Here is a 25,031-nt window from a genome sequence, read left to right on the forward strand (position 1 = left end):
ATTCAGTCTCAGAAATCTATCAGTTATCGACAACTTGATGAAGCATGTTTTACGTGCAGACTCGACAAACTAGGACAATGTTTGACTAAAATGTCAGTAAAGGTCCTGTTCATCAACTGCAAACAGAATGTGCCATTTCAGATAAGAAATATAGTTTTGCACAATGCATCATAGACATGACATACAGGTTATTGCTGTGGAGATAAAACTACCAATTTAGTCCATTACTGGGAAAGGTAGGTCCAATTAACTGAAGTTGTTGCATTCATGAATGTTGAAATCGTGTATTGAATTGATGCTATAATTTACCATTGAACCAGGTTTCAACAACATAGACAGATTAAAGACAGGTTTTCAGGAATTTTTTCTTATCTCCTTTTCTGGAGCGCTGTGTGGTTGTCTTCAACTGCCAATATTTTGCAGCCCAACTTGCATTTTCAAGCTGCCTGTCTGTGCCATTCCTTGGATCTTGCTATGCATAGAAACATAAAAAATAGATGCAGGAGCAGGCCATTCGGCTCTTCGAGCCTGCACCACCATTCAATAAGATCATGGCTGATCATTCACCTCAGTACCCCTTTCCTGCTTTCTCTCCATATCCCTTGATCACTTTAGCCGTAAGAGCCATATCTAACTCCCTCTTGAATATATCCAACGAACTGGCATCAACAGCTCTCTGCGGTAGGGAATTCCACAGGTTAACAACTCTCTGAGTGAAGAAGTTTCTCCTCATCTCAGTCCTAAATGGCTTACCCCTTATCCTTACACTGTGTCCCCTAGTTCTGGACTTCCCCAACATCGGGAACATTCTTCCTACATCTAATCTGTCCAATCCCATCAGAATTTTATATATTTCTATGAGATCCACTCTCATCCTTCAAAACTCCAGTGAATAAAGGCCCAGTCGATCCAGTCTCTCCTCATATGTCAATCCTGCCATCCTGGAAATCAGTCTGGTGAACCTTCGCTGCATTCCCTCAATAGTAAGAACGCCCTTCCTCAGTTAAGGAGACCAAAACTGAACACAATATTCCAGGTGAGGCCTCACTAAGGCCCTGTACAACTGCAGTAAGACCTCCCTGCTCCTGTACTCAAATCCTCTCGCTATGAAGGCCAACATACCATGTGCCTTCTTCACTGCCTGCTGTACCTGCATGCCAACTTTCAATGACTGATGTACCATGACACCCAGGTCTCATTGCACCTCCCCTTTTCCTAATCTGCCGCCATTCAGATAATATTCTGCCTTCCTGTTTCTGCTCCCAAAGTGGATTACCTCACATTTATCCACATTATACTGCATCTGCCATGCATTTGCCCACTCACCTAACCTGTCCCAGTCACCCTGCAACCTCTTAGCATCCTCCTCACAGCTCACACCGCCACCCAGTTTAGTGTCATCCGCAAACTTGGAGATATCACACTCAATTCCTTCATCCAAATCATTAATGTATATTGTAAAGAGCTGGGGTCCCAGCACTGAGCCCTGCGGCACCCCACTAGTCACTGCCTGCCATTCTGAAAAGGACCCGTTTATCCCGACTCTCTGCTTCCTGTCTGCCAACCAGTTCTCTATCCACATCAGTACATTAACCCCAGTACCATGTGCTTTAATTTTGCACACCAATCTCTTGTGTGGGACCTTATCAAAAGCCTTTGGAAAGTCCATCATATGGCAAATACTGATGCCTCAGCATATGCCATACAGACCGGTATATTGCAGCACCCAGGCTGCCATGAATGGTACAAGCAGGCAGACGTACAGCCAATGATATCTGAGTGTAGGGAGCAGATATATTGGATCTTCAGATGTGAGGCTACTGCAGTTCAGTCTAAGATGAAGTCACTTCAGTTCGAAGAATCCTGCTTGTCCACAAGACCATCGTCCTCGACATCTAGTGTCACTTGTTGAAGCTTGTGGCAGCACAGATGACTTCTCTTCTCTGAATGTGATCTGGCGGCCAGTGTTGAGGGTGAAAGTTGCCTTGCAGCAACCTTTCCTGGTTTGGCTTTGAACATATTCCAATCTTCAGAGCTATGGGAGTTAAGGGACGGAATAACTGTCTCCTTGGAGCCAGACACCAATAATCCCCAGTGTGGATCCCACCCCGTTATTAAAAAGAGACAGAAAAGGCTGAGAAAATACGTAAAGGCAAGTATTTATAATTTAAAAGAAGGATAAATTTGTTTGCAATTATATCAAAGTAAATTTAAAATAGAAATAATACAGGAAGGATATCTAGGAACTGGAGGAGGGGTGAGTGAAAGGGACATTCTATTTTGTTTGAAGTATTTATGTTGATTTTATTGTCGATGGTTAATACAGCAAAATAAAGCACATCCTATTATTACTTCAATATTCATGCTTGTCTCCGCGGCATTGCATAAGCTGAAATGAAAGCTGGGGAGAGTCGAGCCGAGAAATGGCTTGTGATATTAAGGGGCAAACTTATCATTTCCCTGTTCACTGTTGAAATAAACAGGTTGATGCCAGTATTCTACTGACAGAGCGAGATGATTGGAACTCATTAAATGTTTCGGCCAATATCACCAACAGAACTTCTAGACTTAGAAGTCCAAGAGATAAATTTATATCAATGAAGACCGAGAACTAGAAATGTAGGTTTATGTATACTTCCAACATTGCGTAACTTGCAAGTGTCCAGAGTCAGGAGTGGCCAATGATTAGTGGGCTTAACTGGTACATTAGTCATTGAAGGTTGGCATGCAGGTACAGCAGGCGATGAAAAAGGCAAATGGCATGTTGGCCTTCATAGCTGGAGGATTGGAGTATAGGGGTATGGAGGTCTTACTGCAGTTGTACAGGGCCTTGGTGGGGCCTTGGTGAGGCCACACCTAGAATAATGTGTTCAGTTTTGGTCTCCTAATCTGAGGAAGGACATTTTTGCTATTCAGGGAGTGCAGCAAAGGTTCACCAGACTGATTCCCGGGATGGCAGGACTGACATATGAAGAAAGACTGGATCGACTAGGTTTATATTCATTGGAATTTAGAAGAATGAGAGGGGATTTCAGGGGAGGAAACATATAAAATTCTGAGGGGACTGGACAGGTTAGAGGCAGGAAGAATGTTCCTGATGTTGGGGAAGTCCAGAACCAGGGATTACAGTGTAAGGATAAGGGGTAAGCCATTTAGGACCGAGATGAGGAGAAACTTCTTCACTCAGAGAGTTGTTAACCTGTGGAATTCCCTACCGCAGAGAGTTATTGAAGCCAGTTCGTTAGATATATTCAAGAGGGAGTTAGATATGGCCCTTATGTCTAAAGGGATCAAGGGGTATGGAGAGAAAGCAGGAATGGGGTACTGAGGTTGAATGATCAGCCATGATCTTATTGAATGGTGGTGCAGGCTCGAAGGGCCGAATGTCCTACTCCTGCACCTATTTTCTATGTTTCTATGTTTCTATATTTCTATCTTAAAACTGCAGGTTTGCAGTCAAGACTCATAAAAGCAACATTTCTTCTAATCAAATCACTATTGGGGAAGTGTTTTATCCCCTAATATGCAGGTGTGCTGCTGTACTATTTACAGGGACAAGTATTGTCTTTCAGTCCACACGAGTCCCACTGATTCTCACTATTACTAGTTATCAGCCCCTGTTTGTTGATAGTGACTTTCAATTGATTCAGGAGCTGATGGAGACTGTGTGAGGTCATCAGGTGGGGGTTCCTGGGTGACTGTACATCTCACCCCTCCATGGACTGGTGCCTTCAGGCTATTTTTAATAAAGATGTTAAAAGTATCGCAGATTGATCGTGTTCTGCGAGCAGCGGGGCCTGATTACAGAAACATTATTAGTTCCCAGCCTGCCTTCACACATTAACAGCCCATTCCAGTGTTTCTGCTAATGAATCCAATTATTACCCTTAATTACATTTATATTCTGTACAGATGGCTTGTCAGATTGTAGTGGAACAGGATGTTAGATGTCAAGTGTGATATAGCAACCACAATGCAAGCCTGCTGTATCATATCGATAACCTGACTCACCAGCTGGTATAACACCTCATTCCATCTCATTCCACAGATGCAGGTCCTGTGAGTACATCCCATTTGCATTGGGTTCATTAGAACATCAGCACATAATAGCAGCAGGAGCAGCACGAAATATAAAAACAGTTTGTAAGAGTTTCTATAAGTATATAAAAAGGAAAAGAGTGGCTAGAGTAAATGTTGGTCCCTTAGAGGACGAGACCGGGGAATTAGTAATGGGGAACATGGAGATATCAGAAAATCTGAACAAATATTTTGTATCCGTCTTTACGGTAGAGGACACAAACAATATTCCAACAGTGGATAGTCAAGGGGCTATAGGGGGGCAGGAACTTAACACAATCACAATTACGAAGGAGGTGGTACTCAGTAAGATAATGGGACTAAAGGCAGATAAATCCCCTGGACCTGATGACTTGCATCCTAGGGTTTTAAGAGAAGTAGCGGCAGGGATTGTGGATGCATTGGTTGTAATTTACCAAAATTCCCTGGATTCTGGGCAGGTCCCAACAGATTGGAAAAGGGAAAAAGTAATGCCCCTATTTAAAAAAGGAGGCAGACAAATAGCAGGAATCTATAGACCAGTTAGCCTAACATCTGTGGTTGGGAAAAAAGTTGGAGTCCATTATTAAAGAAGCAGTAGCAGGACATTTGGAAAAGCATAATTCGGTCAGGCAGAGTCAGCATGGATTTATGAAAGGGAAGTCATGTTTGACAAATTTGCTGGAGTTCTTTGAGAATGTAACAAACAGGGTGGATAAAGGGGAACCAGTGGATGTGGTGTATTTGGACTTCCAGAAGGCATTTGACAAGGTGCCACATAAAAGGTTACCGCACAAGATAAAAGTTCACGGGGTGGGGGGTAATATATTAGCATGGATAGAGGACTGGCTAACGAACAGAAAACAGAGTGGGGATAAATGGTTCATTATCGGGTTGGCAAATCAGTAACTAGTGGGGTGCCGCAGGGATCAGTGCTGGGACCCCAACTATTTACAATCTAGATTAACGACTTGGAAGAAGGGTCTGAGTGTAACGTAGCCAAGTTTGCTGACGATACAAAGATGGGAGGAAAAGCAATGTGTGAGGAGGACACAAAAATCTGCGAAAGGACATAGACAGGCTAAGTGAATGGGCAAAAATTTGGCAGATGGAGTATAATGTTGGAAAGTGTGAGGTCATGCACTTTGGCAGAAAAAAAATCAAAGAGCAAATTATTATTTAAATGGAGAAAAATTGCAAAGTGCTGCAGTACAGTGGGACCTGGGGGTACTTGTACATGAAACACAAAAGGATAGTATGCAGGTACAGCAAGTGATCAGGAAGGCCAATGGAAATGTTGGCCTTTATTGCAAAGGGGATGGAGTATAAAAGCAGGGAAGTCTTGCTACAGCTGTACAGGGTATTGGTGAGGCCACACCTGGAATACTGCGTGCAGTTTTGGTTTCCATATTTATGAAAGGATATACTTGTTTTGGAGACAGTTCAGAGAAGGTTCACTAGGTTGATTCCAAAGATGAAGGGATTGACTTATGAGGAACAGTTGAGTAGGTTGGGCCTCCACTCATTGGAAATCAGAAGAATGAGAGATGATCTTATCGAAATGTATAAGAATATGAGGGGGCTTGACAAGGTGGATGCAGAGAGGATGTTTCCACTGATGGGGGAGACTAGAACTAGAGGGCATAATCTTAGAATAAGGGGCCGCCCATTTAAAACTGAGACGAGGAGGAATTTCTTCTCTCAGAGGGTTGTAAATCTGTGGAATTCGCTGCCTCAGAGAGCTGTGGAAGCCGGGACATTGAATAAATTTAAGACAGAGATAGATGGTTTTTTAACCGATAATTGATTAAGGGGTTATGGGGAGCGGGCGGGGAAGTGGCGCTGCGTCCATGATTGGATCAGCCATGATTGTATTAAATGGCGGAGCAGGCTCGAAGGGCCGTATGACCTACTCTTGTTCCTATTCCCTCGAGCCTGCTCCGCCATTCAATAAGATCACGGCTGATCATTGACCACAACTCCACTTTCCCGCGCGATCCCCATATCCCTTGATTCCCCCAAAGTCCAAAAATCTTTTGATCACAGCCTTGAATATACTCAATAACTGAGCCACCACAGCCCTCTGGGGCAGAGAATTCCAAAGATTCACCCCCCTTTGTGAAGAAATTCGTCATCTCAGTCCTAAATGGCCGACCCCTTACCCTGAGACTGTGAGCCCTGGTTCTAGACTTCCCAGCCCCGGGGGGGAAACATCCTCCCTGCATCTACCCCGTCAATCCCCCTCAGAATATTGTCTGTCTCAAGATCAGCCGCATCACTGAAGCAACTCCACATGCCCCAAGATGTCGAGTTGCTCCGAGATAATGCGTGTCGTTTCTGGCCATGGCCCTCCTCCAGTGTCGATGAGAAGTGTAACTGTGTGGGCAGGCTGAGGGGTCGGGTGGCACACGGCCAGAACAAGGCAGTGGCTGCAGTGGCAACAATTTAAGGCGGCCACCACCGACCGTTACCTCGAGAGGTAGGTGCAATACCATCTCACACCTTGGTGTTCTGTGCCTCAGGAGGTGTGTCCACAGTCTCACTCGTATTGTACACGTGCACTTTCTGTCAGAGGTAGGGTGCAGGCGGGGGATAAATGATTCAGTTGTCTCAGTAAATGGTGAGCTAAAGGTCTATGGTCTGCCCTCAGTGAGCCATCGAGCAAGCATTTCTCTAAACTCAACTATTCCGATTAAATTAAACTCCATTACACCTCGGATTGTAATTCAATCTGGGGATGCAGCTGCCTTTCCGATGCCTCAGGATTCAGCTCACAGCCCAGAAAGCTTTCAGAGTTGCCGGATTGAATTATGGGTTATAGGATGCTGATTGCTATTTCCATACCATCAACTATAATCATGACACTTTTGCCTGAAACCTCAGTGAAGAGCTGAGGCCCATCATTCAGCGGACGATCGAGGTCAACTGGGGGAATCGTACACCTTCCATCTTCGGGCAATAGAATAGCGCGAGCAGTCAGCTTTATTAATGTCTGAGATGCGGCAGGTAATATATAACGAAACAAATAGTTTCACCGATCCATATTTTGGTGGATCAGCATTGATCTGCTTTCAGTTTGTATGGCAATCTTTGCTATTTTAGCAGAGCGTTCAAAAGAACAGGGGAGGAGACTAAGTAAATCCAGAAATATTTATTAGCTGACACCAAGCTTGGGTGCTACAAGACGGAGGAAGGTAAGAATTCCTGGTTTTGAGGTTTCCGGAATGAATGAGTTCGAGTAGAAAAAGCTCGGTAAGCTTCCAGGTTGATCAGTGTGGATGCTGCCTCAAATTAGTGGCACATCACATACACACACTGGGTAAACATTCGTTATCGCCCGGTTAGAGGCGGTAACACCGTCTGGTCGCTAACTTTACCGCCTCCAACCGGGATACTCACTTTTAGTGTCCCAAGAGGGGTGTGGAGCATTAAGGGAAGTGTTCCACACCCCTCTCTGGCCGCTAGCCCTGATACCTGGGGCATTGGAGCGCTGAGGTTCTGGCGCCAGGAAACCAGTATCCCAGCGCCTAAAGGGGCGGTCAGCTGACCACCCGAAACGTTAAAGAAAAGCCAAGGCAGCTAAATCACAGTGTACAGCATCGAGGAGAAATGCATTAATGGGAAAACATTCATTGTAACTGCCCACCGGCTCCCCCCGGACATATCGCCCCGGCAGCTTCTCCGGTGACGCCTGCTCTCCCTGTCGGAAGTCGAGCCAGGTGCTACGGCAGGCCAAAGCAATCAAGTTCACGAGCGCGATGCTGCAGGGGCGTTGCACACTCGGTGACATCACCCAGTGGGCGAGGCCAGCGAGTGCAGCGCAAACTGTCAGCGCCACCTTTAAACCTTCACTGACAGCGCGCCGCTCGGGTGGGAGGGGCTTAGGTCCCCATAGGGCACTAATGGGTGGTGCTAACCAACCAAATTTCTCCCCCACAGTATCCGCCAGGACAGCAAATGAGATTGCATGTCGTCACCTTTAGTCCTCGATTATTCTCCATATCAATAGCTATCTAATATCGAGCATTTATTTTGCTCGTTGCCTTTTCTACTGCTGGGGGTGGGGGGGGGACCGAGGGGGAGGGAAAGATAATTTTATTCCTGGTATATACCAACAGGGAGACCTCAGGTTAGATTGGACTGTGTTATTCCAATGGGAAGCCTGCTCTTCATGTGTTTGTGCATGTGTTTGTTACTGCAGTGATGCAGCATATAATGTCCGACCCCATTCATGGCTTTGTTCACATGCAGCTTGTCTCGTATAAATTGAAATGCTCCAAGTGCAAATGGGGGAATATCTAATTAAATAATCCCAATACCTCTTCCTGTAATTCAGCTTAAGACTTCCAGGACATTTTAAGATGCTAATTTATTTTGCATCAAATATTTATTTCTTGAATATTAAATTATAAAAACAACCAAGACACATCAGTGTAAGGAGCCTATTTGTGGTGCATTCTAAAAGCAATGGAAATGTAATTATCAAAGATGCTGTGACAGCCTCTAGCATTGCAGTTACAATCCAACAATACTACAATGTGCTGGAAAGTGTTTTCTGTGGGAGGGATATCACTGAGTAAATGAATGCAGGTCATTTGAGAGTCAAGAGCTTGTATACTGCTGCCTGTGCAGTCTCCTGTCTATATCAAGGTCTCCAGGGAGGAATCATACAACCTCCATCTAATTGCAATAGAATAGGGGAAAAGTCTGCTTTCTTAGTGTGAGGTAGGAATGGAATGGCAGGTAATACTGAACCTTACTTATCAATAAATAGTGATATAACAATACATGGCTTGATGGATCGCGATTAAGAACATAACAATTAGGAGAAGGAGTGGGCCATTCGGCCCCTCGAGTCTGCTCCACCATTCAGTAAAATCATGGCTTATCTTCCACCTCAACTCCACCTTCCCGCACTATCCCCATATCCCTTGATTCCATTAGTGCCCAAAAGTCTATCGATCTCTGTCCACCCTGTCAAACTTTTCCATAATCTTAAAGCCCTCCATCAGATCACCCCTCAGCCTTCTCTTTTCTACAGACAATAGCCCCAGCCTGTCCTGATGGCTATAACCTATTAGAGGTCTTTAAAATGATGAAAGGTTTTGATAGAGTGGATACAGAGAGAATGTTTCCACTTTTGGGAAGAGCATAACTAGAGGCCACCAATACAAGATCGTCACCAAGAAATCCAATGGGGAATTCAGGAGAAATTTCTTTACCCAGAGAGTGGTGAGAATGTGGAACTCGCTGCCACAGGGAGGGGTTGAGGCGAATAGTATCGATGCATTTAAGGGGAGGCTGGACAAGTCAATGGGGGAGAAGGGAATAAAAGGTTATAAGAACATAAGAACATAAGAATTAGGAACAGGAGTAGGCCATCTAGCCCCCCGAGCCTGCTCCACCATTCAACAAGATCATGGCTGATCTGGCCGTGGACTCAGCTCCACTTACCCGCCCACTGCCCGTAATCCTTAATTCCCTTATTGATTAAAAATCTATCTATCTGTGACTTGAATACATTCAATGAGCTAGCCTCAACTGCTTCCTTGGGCAGAGAATTCCACAGATTCACAACCCTCTGGGAGAAGAAATTCCTTCTCAACTCGGTTTTAAATTGGCTCCCCCGTATTTTGAGTCTGTGCCCCCTAGTTCTAGTCTCCCCGACCAGTGGAAACAACCTCTCTGCCTCTATCTTGTCTATCCCTTTCATTATTTTAAATGTTTCTATAAGATCACCCCTCATCCTTCTGAACTCCAACGAGTAAAGACCCAGTCTACTCAATCTATCATCATAAGGTAACCCCCTCATCTCCGGAATCAGCCTAGTGAATCGTCTCTGTACCCCCTCCAAAGCTAGTATATCCTTTCTTAAGTAAGGTGACCAAAACTGCACGCAGTACTCCAGGTGCGACCTCACCAATACCCTGTACAGTTGCAGCAGGACCTCCCTGCTTTTGTACTCCGTCCCTCTCGCAATGAATAATGGTTATGCTGATAGATTTAGATGAGGAAAGACAGGAGGAGGCTCGAGTGGGGCATAAACGCCGGCATGGACTGGTTGGGCCGAATGGCCTGTTTCTGTGCCGTATATCCCGTGTAATCCTGTGTAAATGTTTCAGTTCTGATATCATCCATCGGTTGGAATTTTTATGCCACAGTGCAAGGACTCTGAAGCACTAACAGCAATAGTTATCAAAATTTCACCTTGGATCCCACTTCATTTGTAATTTGTAATAGCCACCCCCTCCTGGATCAAAAGCCTGGTCTGCTGACAGGACAGAATATCCTTGAAGTGAGTATGGCAGTAAATAGTACATCTATCCATAAACATCCCATAATGCTCAACGATTACGCACAAAGCATTCCTTTTGTTGCAATATTCAGAATGTCTACAAATATCTGTTGGCCACCCGGTGACGGCCCATTTGCCGATGCTCATTCAGGAAGATATACGTCTCATGCCAAGGGACAGCAGCTGATTAATCATAGGCCCTGGAAGTCAGCAATAAAAATAACATATTTTGGAAAAAGATATTCTTAGAAATCACAAAGGACATCTGAAGACAGAGGCAGGAATCATTTCTGAGACACTGAATGTCATCGGCCTACAGAAAACAACTGCCGAGAAATGGAATCACCATTGTTCTTCAAAAAAGAACAGCGAGTTCCTTAGTAAAGAGATTTCTAGCTGTAGGGACGAGATTGCTAATTAGTTGAGATTATGATGAATCATGAGTAACTGCGATCTCTTGAAGGTTGCTTCACTGTCTCAGGTTAATTTTTCAAAGATTTTCCTGAATTGATTGAAGGTGTTTGTCTTCCTTTTATCTTCTCTCAGGAGACAGTGTTGCTCGGAGCCGCATGGATAGTGAGCGAGGTCGCACCATCAAGTCGATGGGGTCGGTGTCACCGCTTCTAGTTTTCATATCATAGAATCGTACAGCACAGAAGGAGGCCATTCGGCCCATCGTGCCTGTGTCGACTCTTTGAAAGAGCGATCCCATTAGTCCCACTTCCCCTGCTCTTTCCCCATAGCTCTGCAATTTTCTAACCTTTCAAGTTTTTATCCCATTCCTTTTCAAAGTTATTATTGAATCTGCTCCCACCGCCCTTTCAGACAGCGCGTTCCCGATCACAACAGCTCGCTGCGCAAATAAACTTCTCATCTCACTTCTGGCTCTTTGCAAGAAATGCAGCTTCATTGATTGCAGCTTTGGGCATTATGTCCCCTACTTTTGGATTATTGATTATAAGTTCGCTTCAGAAGGTTTGCATCAGTACCTGTTGCACCACTATCACCAATCTGCTTGTTTCTGTAAAATATTGGCTTCATGGGTTCTTTGCTTAAGAATCCATAGCAACACATTGCTATTAAGAACTAGTTGGTTTATTAACAAAGGTTTAACAATCACATTACCAGTTCATCCACCAGGCTCACAACCACATACCCCATCGTGGATCCCCGAACCCAACTGGCTGGGGTTTTATTGAGTCTTGTGACCATCACGTGGCTAAGCCACTCGCAATGCAACAGCTCTACTTTAAATTATCAGATAAAGCCGAGTGCCCCCTTATTAAAGGGACACTAGAACCCACAAATTAACAATAAAACTTTAAGGGAACTTAGCAGATCAAATTAAAATTTAGTTGCCAGGGGTGATGATGTACTCCAATCCCTCCGGTGCCCACCTGTCACGGAAGGCTGCGAGCATACCGGTGGACGCCGCGTGCTCCATCTCCGGGGACACCCCGACGTGAAAGTAGCCGCGGAAGAGAGGCATGCCATCGGGCTGAACGACCCCCTCGACCGCCCGTTGCCTGGACCGGTTAATGGAGAAACAGCTCAATAAACCTGTGAGCATACACACATATTACAGTTTCCCACTAGGTTTAACTCGCCACCAACAGTATATTATTGTCCCCTTTACGTGACAGGACTGCTCCCAGTAGCAGGGGCTCTGTCGGCACTATGGTGGGGCTGCTGGTGTTGTCGCACTTGTATTATTGTGGAGTCTGTGGGAGCACCTGGGAGTTGCTTCACACCACTGCAAATGGTATAACTTACTGTGCCTGTGCTTGTAAAGGGCCAACAATGGGCGCATCAAACACAGCGGAGCATTTTTCAATAGAATGGAACTGAGCTATCACTTACATAATACAACAAAACTGCAGTGAAAACTGTTAACGACTAAAAGCCCATCACATGGCATTGTCAAAAAACATGAAGAAATGATCAGAAGTGCTCATAACTTCAGAGGCAAATTAATGCTGGACAAAGGTTTACAAGATATTGCTGCAACACAACAGGAAAGATACATCAACTATACAGGGCAGCGGGGCACTTTGTCAGCAGCTCCCGTGCGCTGCAAAGCTCGCTCAAGTGTTCGCGCTCCAAGGTAACATTATCGGCACCTCTGAGTCTGCAGCTGAGTCAAGCGAGTGACAACATCTGCCATCTGTTTCAGTCAGACATAAAGCGACATCAATTAGGTCGACTCCAATATACCAGTACTTGATGAAGTCTTTTGAGTTTTGAGGGATCATGTTCTGTGTTCATAATTAGCTGATAGGCCTTTGGGATATTATGCAATGCAAATGTTTTTGTGCGAGTCTTGTAGTAAAAACATCTGCAGTTCATGTATGAAGTTTAATAAGTTCCTGATGAGTGTCCGCTGTGGCTCAGTGGGCAGCACCCCTCGCCTCTGAGTCAGAAGGTTGTGGGTTCAAGTCCCACTCCACGGACTTGAGCACAAAAATCCAGGCTAACACTCCCAGTGCAGTGCTGAGGGAGTGCTGCACTGTCGGAGGGGCAGTGCTGAGGGAGTGCCGCACTGTCGGAGGGGCAGTACTGAGGGAGTGCCGCACTGTCGGAGGGGCAGCGCTGAGGGAGTGCCGCACTGTCGGAGGGGCAGTGCTGAGGGAGTGCCGCACTGTTGGAGGGGCAGTACTGAGGGAGTGCCGCACTGTTGGAGGGGCAGTACTGAGGGAGTGCCGCACTGTCGGAGGGGCAGTGCTGAGGGAGTGTCGCACTGTCGGAGGGGCAGTGCTGAGGGAGTGTCGCACTGTCGGAGGGGCAGTACTGAGGGAGTGCCGCACTGTCGGAGGGGCAGCGCTGAGGGAGTGCTGCACTGTCGGAGGGGCAGTGCTGAGGGAGTGCCGCACTGTTGGAGGGGCAGTACTGAGGGAGCGCTGCACTTTTGGAGGTGCCGTCTTTCGGTTAAACCAGGCCCTGTCTGCTCTCTCGGGCAGATGTAAAAGATCCCATGGCACTACTTCAAAAAAGAGCAGGGGAGTTCTCCCTGGTGTCCTGGGGCCAATATTTATCCCCCAATCAACATAACAAAAACAGATGTCCTGGTCATTTTCACATTGCTGTTTGTGGGAGCTTGCTGTGCTCAAATTGGCTGCCGTTTTTCCCACATTACAACAATGACTACACTCCAAAAGTACTTCATTGGCTGTAAAGCGCTTTGAGATGTCCAGTGGTCTTTCTTTCTTAATCGACCGAGCTGATCACTGGCAGTCGCCGATATCCGGCAAGTGGCACGGACCATTTGTCATCACCATCAGAATCAAGCTACAAAGGCTTTGCTTATGACATACTGTGCTGACAATTTCGGGCAGTTCAATATGTGCTTACCCTGAACTTCCCATTGAAACGGCTCTGCTGATTTCAGCCAAAGCCGGGTCTTCAAGCCGTTTCAATCAGCTCTTCACACCTCCGTAATGTTCAAATACCTCGATGCTGAGACCCTGCTTGCAGCAGCTAACCGTTAGGGCAGGCCGCTGCTCAGTGAGATTTGCTCAGTTTAAAAAAGCTATGTGGGTTGCGTAGCGTTTTGCTTTTTCCATCCTCCCCGTGTAACGGGCAAACCGCATTGGCAACAACTCGCTCGGTAATGGCAGTGGGGACTTGCTCCATCCCAGGCCGGTGAGTATTTCTGAGCAGGTGGGTGGATGTGAGGAAGGTAACCGAGGGAACGCACCATGTCACAACTCTTTTGGGAGAAAAACATTAAATCGTGCCCCCCGATCTGGGGGACACACCAAACATTTTCAAGGCCCTTTTTTGTTTGTTTGTTTTTTTGGGGGGACTAAAATCAAATTAATTTTTTTCCAAGTGCCCCCTAGAAAAGGGGAGGGGGACACTAAAAACACTGGCAATTAAAACAAATGAAACTTTAAAACATAAAATCAAATTAAAATTTTGTTGCCGGGGGTGATGATGCACTCCATTCCCTCCGGTGCACATCTCTCGCGGAAGGCCGCGAGCGTACCGGTGGACACCGCGTGCTCCGTCTGCAGGGACACCCTGGCCCGGATGTAGGCGTGGAAGAGAGGCAGGCAGTCAGGCTGAACGACCCCTCGACCGCCCGCTGCCTGGACCGGCTGATGGCACCCTTGGCCGTGCCCAGGAGCAGTCCTACGAGGAGGCCGCACAGGGTGCCCAAAGATCAGGAGTGTGGGACTGAAGTGCAGCCAGAAATTGAGGAGCAGCCCCTTTAAATAATGAAACAGGGGCTGCAATCTCGCACACTCCATAAAAACATGGAACACGGACTCTTCCAGACCGCAGAAATTGCAGGCGGCCTGGGAGTCCGTGAACTGGCTTAAAAATTTGTTGCACGGCACTGCTCCGTGCATCACCCTCCAGGCCAAGTCCCCGATTAAATAGTGGGAGGACCCCTGCATAGAGTGCCCTCCATCGGGGACCCCCGCCTCCTCCGGACGGCAAGATGGTACGCCATGGCGTGTCCGGACGGCCGGCGAGGATGGCAAAGTTGAGAGTGTGCAGGAGCAGCCCGTACAGGAAACCCCTCTGCGCGGAACTGAAAGGCACGGAGGGGATTTCCCCGAGGCGACTCAAGTTGTGAGGCGCCGGCCCCCGAGGGAGGTTCCAGGGTTTGGCACCGATGAGGAATTCCGTCCGGACGGGGGTCAGTTCGGACGGGATCTCCCCACGTGCTTGAGCCTCCTCGACACACCTAACGGAGTCAGGGCCCAGAGCTGTTTTTAGCGACTCGATGGCATCGGCCGCGCGGCGGACGTCGGCCGAATTTAGGCGCCGCGTCAGCGTGTCTGGCGCCATCCAACCCGCTCCTCCGCCATCGAGCAGGTCCCTGACCCTGGTCACCTCACCAGCCACAGCCCTCTCGTCCGAACGCACCATGTCACTAGTCACCGGAACTGAATCCAGGTGGATGATCATTCTGTTGTGGCTGGACCTGCCACGGTGCTCCCTCTCGACCGCACCATACCAAACCCCTGATGGTAGATCAGGTGACAAGCTCGTTACAGCCAATAGTAGCTAATCCTGTAGCTCCTCCTCCACATTGGTAGAGCATGCTGGAAGGAGCCATGGACAAAATGTCCGGGTGCTGTGCAGTCTGGTTATCATGAGTTACACAGTGACATGACCAAGTTGCACAGCATTATGCAACTTTCCTTGGCACAGGTGGTGGAACAGGTTGGTTCTGTAACCATCCCATTCACCACATGTGCGGCTCCAACAACACTCAAGAAGCTCGACACCATCCAGGACAAAGCAGCCCATTTGATTGGCCCCCCATCCACCACTTTCAACACTCACTCCCTCCACCACCGGCGCACCGTGGCTGCAGTGTGCACCATCTACAAGATGCAGTGCAGCAACTCGCCAAGGCTTCTACAGCAACATCTCCCAAACCCGCGACCTCTACCACCTGGAAGGACAAGGGCAGCAGGCGCATGGGAACACCACCACCTCCACGTTCCCCTCCCAGTCACACACCATCCTGACTTGGAAATATATCGGCCATTCCTTCATCGTCGCTGGGTCACAATCCTGGAACTCCCTCCCTAACAGCACTGTGGGAGCACCTTCACCACACGGACTGCAGTGGTTCAAGAAGGGCAATTAGAGATGGGCAATAAATGCCGGCCTTGCCAGCGACGCCCACATCCCAGGAACGAATAATAATAATAAACACGGCTGCAACAGCAACAGACCCCTTCTTTGTCTTTTTTGGAGGTTGCTATTCAGCCTCCAAAGGTCCTCTGAAAACTATTCTGTGGGATTGTGGCAGCATTATCACAAGCTTGAATTTACAGATTTTACTCTACAGCGAAGTCAATGGGGAGTAATATTGGGTGGGTGTAAAATCGACATTCCACTGATTCCATGGGTTTCCAGCCCGGTGAATTGGGTTACAATTACCCCCAATATCTATTGTACAAATCCAAAAACATAACCCGATAATCTGTGTTTGGCAAAGCGCCTTGGGATGTTTTACTACGTACAGGTACTATATAAATGCAAGTTGTTGTTGTTGAAGGAGAAATTTTGAGCAGGTCACTGGGAGAACTCTCTCCTCTCCTTCGAGTAGTGCCATGGATTCTTTTATGTCCACCTGGGTCTTGCTTTAACGCTGAAACGATGTAACACTTCCTTGGTACCGAATACGTGCACCAGTAAGTAGCGGGGCTTGACCCCTGAACCTCAGCCCCACGGGCAGGCCCACTGCCAACTGAGTCAAGCTGACCCTTGGGGGGGTGGGGGGGCTTGTACCAGTTGAAGATTTGAATCGGTTTCCCAGTGCTTCTGTTCTCTCATTGTTTCATAGCAATGCAGAAATAAAAGAAAAATGGGTTTGTTACAAATTGCACAATGGTCTTAAAATCTCTGATGCTCCTTTCTTGGGCTGCAACATTCATTTTATGCAGTGAATTATTTCTTGTATATAAAATACGTGTCAGATTTATTGATTTGATTGTACCAGTGGTGGTAAAACCTGGTGTAAGGATTTTAAACTACTGGGAAATGGCACTTGATGGGTCTGTCCTTGGTGTCATATTTGACCCTGAAATGAGCTTTCGACCACATATCCGCAGCATAACAAAGACCGCCTATTTCCACCTCCGTAACATCGCCCGTCTCCACCCCTGCCTCAGCTCATCCCTGCCTTTGTTACCTCCAGACTTGACTATTCCAACGCACTCCTGGCTGGCCTCCCACATTCTACACCATGTAAACTAGAGGTGATCCAAAACTCGGCAGCCCGTGTCCTAACTCGCACCAAGTTCCGCTCACCCATCACCCCTGTGCTCGCCGACCTACAGTGGCTTCCGGTTAAGCAATGCCTTGTTTTCAAATCCCTCCATGGCCTCGCCCCTCCCTATCTCTGTAACCTCCTCCAGCCCCACAACCCCCCGAGATGTCTGCGCTCCTCTAATTCTGCCCTCTTGAGCATCCCTGATTATAATCGCTCCACCATTGGTGGCCGTGCCTTCTGTGACTGGGCCCCAAGCTCTGGAACTCCCTCCCTAAACCTCTCCGCCTCTCTACCTCTCTTTCCTCCTTTAAAACGCTTCTTAAAACCGACCTCTGTGACCAACAGTCACCTGTGCTAATTTTTTCTTATGTTCCTCGGTGTCAAATAATGGGGAAACTTTCACCGGGTGGAAAAAGAGCTGTACCGCCGAGAAAATCGCCGAGAACCCGCCAAAAAATGAAAGGAAACTCTAGCCCCATATCCCAATACTCCATTAACGCCGCTATATAAATACAAGTTGTCATTGTCCCAGTAACTGTTGCCAACCATCAATAACCTGAGTGAAAGGCACATTGAGAATATGACATGCCGCTTGCCAGGCTGTGTGCTCCCTGATTCTTGTCGACGTCAACACTGACACTGGAAAATCGGGCCCATGTTCAGCATTCCTTCCCCACCGTTGCTGTGAATTCTGATTACAAATGCACCACAGAAAAAGACAGATTGTAAAATATATAATTCACTTCCAAATGGATGCTGTGCAATTTATCTACAACACAAACAAATACAGCTGACTGCTTTCCGCACCCTGGGCAGCCAGGTTTTTTTTATTACATACTCAACAAGATTAACCAATAAATAATTGCACTTATTTGCAAAAGAATGTTTTCTAATTAAGCAGCGCCTGCATTGCTGTTCACCTGAGAGTTGATTAAACTGAAATCTATTGAAGTGATTCATGGTTCTAAACAGCGACTCCGACACTTAAAACTGGTCACATTGTTGGACCGAAAGTTACAGAGAGATGTTGTGGTATCAGAGAGTCTCCCCTCTTCATTTTGTCTGCTTCCTCCAGCTTTCGAAACAATTACATACGAGAGTAAATTTGCCAACTCCACGCTCCCAATGAGGAGCCATGCCCAAAGGAATTGATGGACTGAGATAGGACTGCATCTCTGCCGCTTCAGTTCTCTGAACCACATTCTCTTTTGAGTGCAGGTCCCGCTGATCCCATTGCAGAGCGAGCTTCTGAAACACAAAACAAATAACAACTTGTGTTTATATAGCGCCTTTAACATAGTAAAACTTCCCAAGGTGCTTCACAATTTGACACTGAGCCACATAAGACAAAATTACAGCAGGTGACCAAACGCTTGGTCAAAGAGGTCAGTTTTAAGGAGCGTCTTAAAGGAGGAGAGAGAGGTAGAGAAATGGAGAGGTTTAGGGAGGGAGTTCCAGAGCTTGGGGCCCAGGCAACAGAAGGCAAGGCCACCAATGGTGGCGTGATTAAAATCAGGGATGCTCAGGAGGGCAGAATTAGAGGAGTGCAGGCATCTCGGGGGGTTGTGGGGCTGGAGGAGATTACAGAGATAGGGAGGGGCGAGGGCCATGGAGGGATTTGAAAACAAGGATGAGAATTTTGAAATCGAGTCGTTGCTTAACCGGGAGCCAATGTAGGTCAGCGAGCAAGCAGTCCAAAGCTTTATTTAACCATCTCCTAACATTCTTGGCAGCTTTTTAAATGCCAATGATTTCTATCATATTACAACTGACAAATCATTTTCAGTAATTCTACAGTGCTAATACGTTGCTGCAATATGGAATCCGAACAAATGGAAGCACTCAACAGACCATTCCGAGAATATGTACTGGCATTTTATTGCAGTGTTGGTTATCACATTATAAGCCATTCAATGTCGTTTTGCTTAATTTGTTTAGCACATTTGCCTGTGGGTCAGAAGGTTATGTGTTTACCCATCATGCCATTATGTGAGTATAATGATACTTCACTGAGTGTGTGCTGTGTTGTCTATCTGATAAAGTGTCTAACCGAGGTCCTGTCTGCTCTCTCAGGTGGATGTAAAAGATCCCATAGCACTATTTTAGAAAGAACAGAGAATGTGTTCTAGTGTCCTGAACAGCATTCTTCCCTCAATCAACACCACCAAAAATCAATGAACTTGTTATTCATCTCAGATGTTTGTTGGATTTTGCTGTGTGCAAATTTGTCTGCATGTTTGTGGGGATAACAAGATGTGCACTTAATAAATAATCAATTGGTTGTGAGGAGTTTTGGCATGTTTTACAGACATAATTATGTTAATGCAATGTCTTCCTTTTACAGTGATTCTGACAATTGTTAAATACGCAGTGAAGGAATCATTTTGCATCAGCTTCAAAATCATGAGGTGTCTGGACAGAGTAGATAGAGAAACTGTTCCCATTGGTGGAAGGGTCGAGAACCAGAGGACACAGATTTAAGGCGATCGGCAGAAGAACCAAAGGCGACGTGAGGAAAAACGTTTTTACGCAGCGAGTGGTTAGGATCTGGAATGCGCTGCCTGAGAGGGTGGTGGAGGCAGAAAGGAAAAGGAGGTGGGAAATCACTATTCATAATGGATGACATCAGTGCATTAGTGAGCAACGATATTGGCTCAGAAGACCAAGATGTTGAATCAGTTTGGGTGGAGATGAGGAATAATAAGGGGAAAAAGTCGTTGGTGGGCATAGTCTATAGGCCCCCTGGAGGCTTGTAAAAAGGAACGGCAATAATCATGGGCGATTTTAACCTGATTGGACAAAGCAAATTGGCCAGGGTAGCCTTGAGGAAGAGTTAATAGTGTTTCCAGGATAGTTTCCTTGAACAGTACGTTGCTGAACCAACCAGGGAGCAGGCTATCTTAGATCTGGTACTGTGTAATGAGACAGGATTAATGAACGATCTCCTAGTAAAAGATCCTCTAGGATTGAGTGACCATAACATGGTGAAATTCAAATTCAGTTGGAGGGTGAGAAGTTTGGTTCTCAAACCAGTGTCCTGAGCTTAAATAAAGGAGATTACAAAGGTATGAGGGAAGATTTAGCTAAAGTGGACTGGGAAAATAGATTAAAGTATGGGACGGTTGATGAGCAGTGGCAGACATTTAAGGAGATATTTCATAACTCGCAACAAAAATATATCCCAATGAGAAGGAAAGACTGTAAGAGAAGGGATAACCATCCATGACTAACCAGGGAAATAAGGGTGGTATCAAATTGAAAACAAGGGCATACAATGTGGCCAAGACTAGTGGGAGGCCAGAGGATTGGGAAACTTTTCAAAGCCAGCAAAGAAAGACTAAAAACATGATTGAGAGGGAAGATAGATTATGAAAGTAAACTAGCATGCAATATAAAAAGAGATAGTAAGAGTTTCTACAGGTACATAAAAAGGAAAAGAGTGGCTAAAGTAAATCTTGGTCCCCTGGAGGATGAGACTGGGGAATTAATAATGGAGAACAGGGAAATGCCAGAGACGTTGAACAAATATTTTGTATCAGTCTTCACGGTAGAAGACACTAAAAACATCCCAACAGTGGATAATCAAGGGGCTATAGGGAGGGAGAAACTTAATACAATCACTATCATTAAAAAAGTAGTACTCGGTAAAATAATGGGACTAAAGGAGGACAAGTCTCCTGGACCTGATGGCTTACATCCTAGGCTCTTGAAAGTGGCTGCAGAGATAGTGGATGCATTGGTTGTAAACGATCAAAATTCCCTGGATTCTCAGGAGGTCCCTGCAGATTGGAAAACTGCAAATGTAACGTCCCTATTTAAAAAAGGAGACAGACAGAAAGCAGGAAACTATAGACCAGTTAGCCTAACATCTGTTGTTGGGAAAATGCTGGAGTCCATTATTAAGGAAGCAGTAGCAGGACAGTTGCAAAAACATAATTTGGTCAGGCAGAGTTAGCATGGTTTTATAGAAATATCGAAACATAGAAAATAGGTGCAGGTGTAGGCCATTCGGCCCTTCGAGCCTGCACCACCATTCAATAAGATCATGGTTGATCATTCCCTCAGTGCCCCTTTCCTGCTTTCTCTCCATACCCCTTGATCCATTTAGCCGTAAGGGCCTTATCTAACTCCCTCTTGAATATATCCAATGAACTGGCATCAACAACTCTCTGTGGCAGGGAATTCCACAGGTTAACAACTCTCTGGGTGAAGAAGTTTCTCCTCATCTCAGTCCTAAATAGCTTACCCCTTATCCTTAGACTGTGTCCTCTGCTTCTGGACTTCCCCAACATTGGGAACATTCTTCCTGAATCTAACCTGTCCAGTCCCATCAGAATTTTATATCTTTCTATGAGATCCCCTCTCGTCCTTCTAAACTCCAGTGAATACAGGCCCAGTCGATCCAGTCTCTCCTCATATGTCAATCCTGCCATCCCGGGAATCAGTCTGGTGAACCTTCGCTGCACTCCCTCAATAGCAAGTACACCCTTCCTCAGATTAGGAGACCAAAACTGAACACAGTATTCCAGGTGAGGCCTCACCAAGGTCCTATACAACAGCAGTAAGACCTCCCTGCTCCTATACTCAAGCTATGAAGGCCAACATACCATTTGCCTTCTTCACTGCCTACTGTACCTGCATGCCAACTTTCAATGACTGATGTACCATGACACCCAGGTCTCATTGCACCTCCCCTTTTCCTAATCTGCCGCCATTCAGATAATATTCTGCCTTTGTGTTTTTGCCTCCAGAGTAGATAACTTCACATTTATCCACATTATACTGCATCTGCCATGCATTTGCCCACTCACCTAACCTGTCCAAGTCACCCTGCAGCCTCTTAGCGTCCTCCTCACAGCTCACACCGCCACCCAGCTTAATGTCATCTGCAAACTTGGAGATATTACACTCAATTCCTTCATCTAAATCATTGATGTATATTGTAAAGAGCTGGGGTCCCAGCACTGAGCCCTGCGGCACCCCACTAGTCACTGCCTGCCATTCTGAAAAGGACCCGTTTATCCCGACTCTCTGCTTCCTGTCTGCCAACCAGTTCTCTATCCACGTCAGTACACTACCCTCAATACCATGTGCTTTACTTTTGCACACCAATCTCTTGTGTGGGACCTTGTCAAAAGCCTTTTGAAAGTCCCAATACACCACATCCACTGGTTCTCCCTTGTCCACTCTACTAGTTACATCCTCAAAAAATTACAGAAGATTTGCCAAGCATGATTTCCCTTTCATAAATCCATGCTGACTTGGACCAATCCTGTCACTGCTTTCCAAATGCGCTGCTTTTTCATATTTAATAATTGATTCCAACTTTTCCCCACTACCGATGTCAGGCTAACCGGTCTATAATTCCTCGTTTTCTCTCTCCCTCCTTTTTTAAAAAGTGGTGTTACATTAGCTACCCTCCAGTCCATAGGAACTGATCCAGAGTCGATAGACTGTTGGAAAATGATCACCAATGCATCCACTATTTCTAGGGCTACTTCCTTAAATAATCTGGGATGCTGACTATCTGGCCCGGGGATTTATTGGCCTTCAAACCCATCAATTTCCCTAACACAATTTCCCAACTAATAAGGATGTCCTTCAGTTCCTCCTTCTCACTAGACCCTCGGTCCCCTAGTACTTCCGGGAGCATATTTGTGTCTTCCTTCGTGAAGACAGAACCAAAGTATTTGTTCAACTGGTCTGCCATTTCTTTGTTCCCCATTATAAATTCACCTGAATCTGACTGCAAGGGACCTACGTTTGTCTTCTATAATCTTTTTCTCTTCACATATCTATAGAAGCTTTTGCAGTCAGTTTTTATGTTCCTGCAAGCTTACTCTCATACTCTATTTTCCCCCTCCTAATTAAACCCTTTGTCCTCCTCTGCTGAATTCTAAATTTCTCCCAGTCCTCAGGTTTGCTGCTTTTTCTGGCCAATTTAAATGCCTCTTCCTTGGATTTAACACTATCCCTAATTTCCCTTGTTAGCCACGGTTGAGCCACCTTCCCCATTTTATTTTTACTCCAGACAGGGATGTACAATTGTTGAAGTTCATCCATGTGATCTTTCAATGTTTGCCAGTGCCTATCCACTGTCAACCCTTTACGTATCATTTACCAGTCTATTCTAGCCAATTCACATCTCATACCATCGAAGTTACCTTTCCTTAAGTTCAGCAGCCTAGTCTCTGAATTAACTGTGTCACTCTCCATCTTAATAAAGAATTCTACCATATTATGGTCACTCTTCCCCAAGGGACCTCGCACAACAAGATTGCTAATTAGTCCTTTCTCATTACACATCACCCAGTCTAGGATGGCCAGCCCTCTAATTGGTTCCTTGACATATTGGTCTAGAAAACCATCCCTAATACACTCCAGGAAATCCTCCTCCACTGTATTGCTACCAGTTTGGTTAGCCCAATCTATATGTAGATTAAAATTGCCCATGATAACTGCTGTACCTTTATTGCGCGCATCCCTAATTTCTTGTTTGATGCTGTCCCCAACATCACTGCTACTGTTTGGTGGTCTGTACACAACTCCCACTAGCGTTTTCTGCCCTTTGGTATTCCGCAGCTCCACCCATACAGATTCCACATCATCCAAGCTAATATCCTTCCTTACTATTGCGTTAATTTCCTCTTTAACCAGCAACGCTACCCCACCTCCTTTTCCTTTCTGTCTATCCTTCCTGAATGTTGAATACCCCTGGATGTTGCGTTCCCAGCCTTGGTCACCCTGGAGCCATGTCTCCATTATGCCAATTATATCATATTCATTAATTGCTGCCTGTGCACCTTATTACGAATACTCCCCGCATTGAGGCACAGAGCATTTAGGCTTGTCTTTTTAACATACTTTGCCCTTTTAGAATTTTGCTAGAATGTGGCCCTTTTTGATTTTTGCCTTGGGTTTCTCTGCTATCCACTTTTACTTTTCTTCTTTCTATCTTTTGCTTTGGCCCACATTCTACTTCCCTCTGTCTCCTTGCATAGGTTCCCATCCCCCTGTCGTATTAGTTGAACTCCTCCCCAACAGCACTAGCAAACATTCCACCTAGGACATTGGTTCCATTCCTGCCCAGGTGCAGACCATCCGGTTTGTATTGGTCCCACCTCCCCCAGAACCAGTTCCCATGTCCCAGGAATTTGAATCCCTCCCTTCTGCACCACTCCTCAAGCCACGTATTCACCTGAGCTATCCTGCGATTCCTACTCTGACTAGCACGTGGCACTGGTAGCAATCCTGAGATTACCAGCTTTGAAGTTCTACTTTTTAATTTAACTCCTAGCTCCCTAAATTCACCTTGTAGGACCTCATCCCGTTTTTTACCAATATCGTTGGTACCTATATGCACCACGACAACTGGCTGTTCACCCTCCCCCTCCAAAATGTCCTGCACCTGCTCCGAGACATCCTTGATCCTTGCACCTTATAGGCAACATACCATCTGTTTTGGAGGGGGATGACCGCAGGGGACCTCTGCACTAACTTCCTTCCACTGCTCTTCCTGTTGGTCACCCTATGTGGCTGTGTAATCTTTACCTGTAGTGTGACCAACTCACTAAACATGCTATTCACGGCATCTTGATTGCAGCCGCAGAAACGTCTATCTATTCCCCTTACAATAGAAGCCCCTATCACTATAACTCTCCCACTCTTTTTCCTGCCCTCCTGTGCAGCAGAGCCACCCACAGTGCCATGAACTTGGCTGCTGCTGCCCTCCCCTGATGAGTCATCCCCCCCAGCAGTATCCAAAACGGTGTATCTGTTTTGGAGGGGGATGACCGCAGGGGACCTCTGCACTAACTTCCTTCCACTGCTCTTCCTGTTGGTCACCCTATGTGGCTGTGTAATCTTTACCTGTAGTGTGACCAACTCACTAAACATGCTATTCACGGCATCCTCAGCATTGCAGATGCTCCAGAGTGAATC

The 25,031-nt window shown here is 46.1% G+C and overlaps 1 protein-coding gene and 1 long non-coding RNA gene across 2 annotated transcripts in view; both read left to right on the plus strand.

Annotated features, from left to right (window-relative positions):
- Nucleotides 1-25,031, plus strand: part of rap1gapa (RAP1 GTPase activating protein a) — a 662,183-nt gene that overhangs the window by 42,084 nt on the left and 595,068 nt on the right. The gene's annotated exons all lie outside the window — the stretch shown is intronic.
- The window catches only part of LOC139229388 (uncharacterized), a 33,135-nt gene that overhangs the window by 3,008 nt on the left and 5,096 nt on the right, over nucleotides 1-25,031 (plus strand). The window contains exon 2 of the long non-coding RNA XR_011587708.1: nucleotides 19,029-19,079. This is a non-coding gene — a long non-coding RNA (uncharacterized lncRNA). The remainder of the gene's footprint in view (nucleotides 1-19,028; nucleotides 19,080-25,031) is intronic.

This window comes from Pristiophorus japonicus, chromosome 18, assembly GCF_044704955.1.
Source record: "Pristiophorus japonicus isolate sPriJap1 chromosome 18, sPriJap1.hap1, whole genome shotgun sequence".
Classification (NCBI taxonomy): Eukaryota; Metazoa; Chordata; class Chondrichthyes; family Pristiophoridae; genus Pristiophorus; species Pristiophorus japonicus.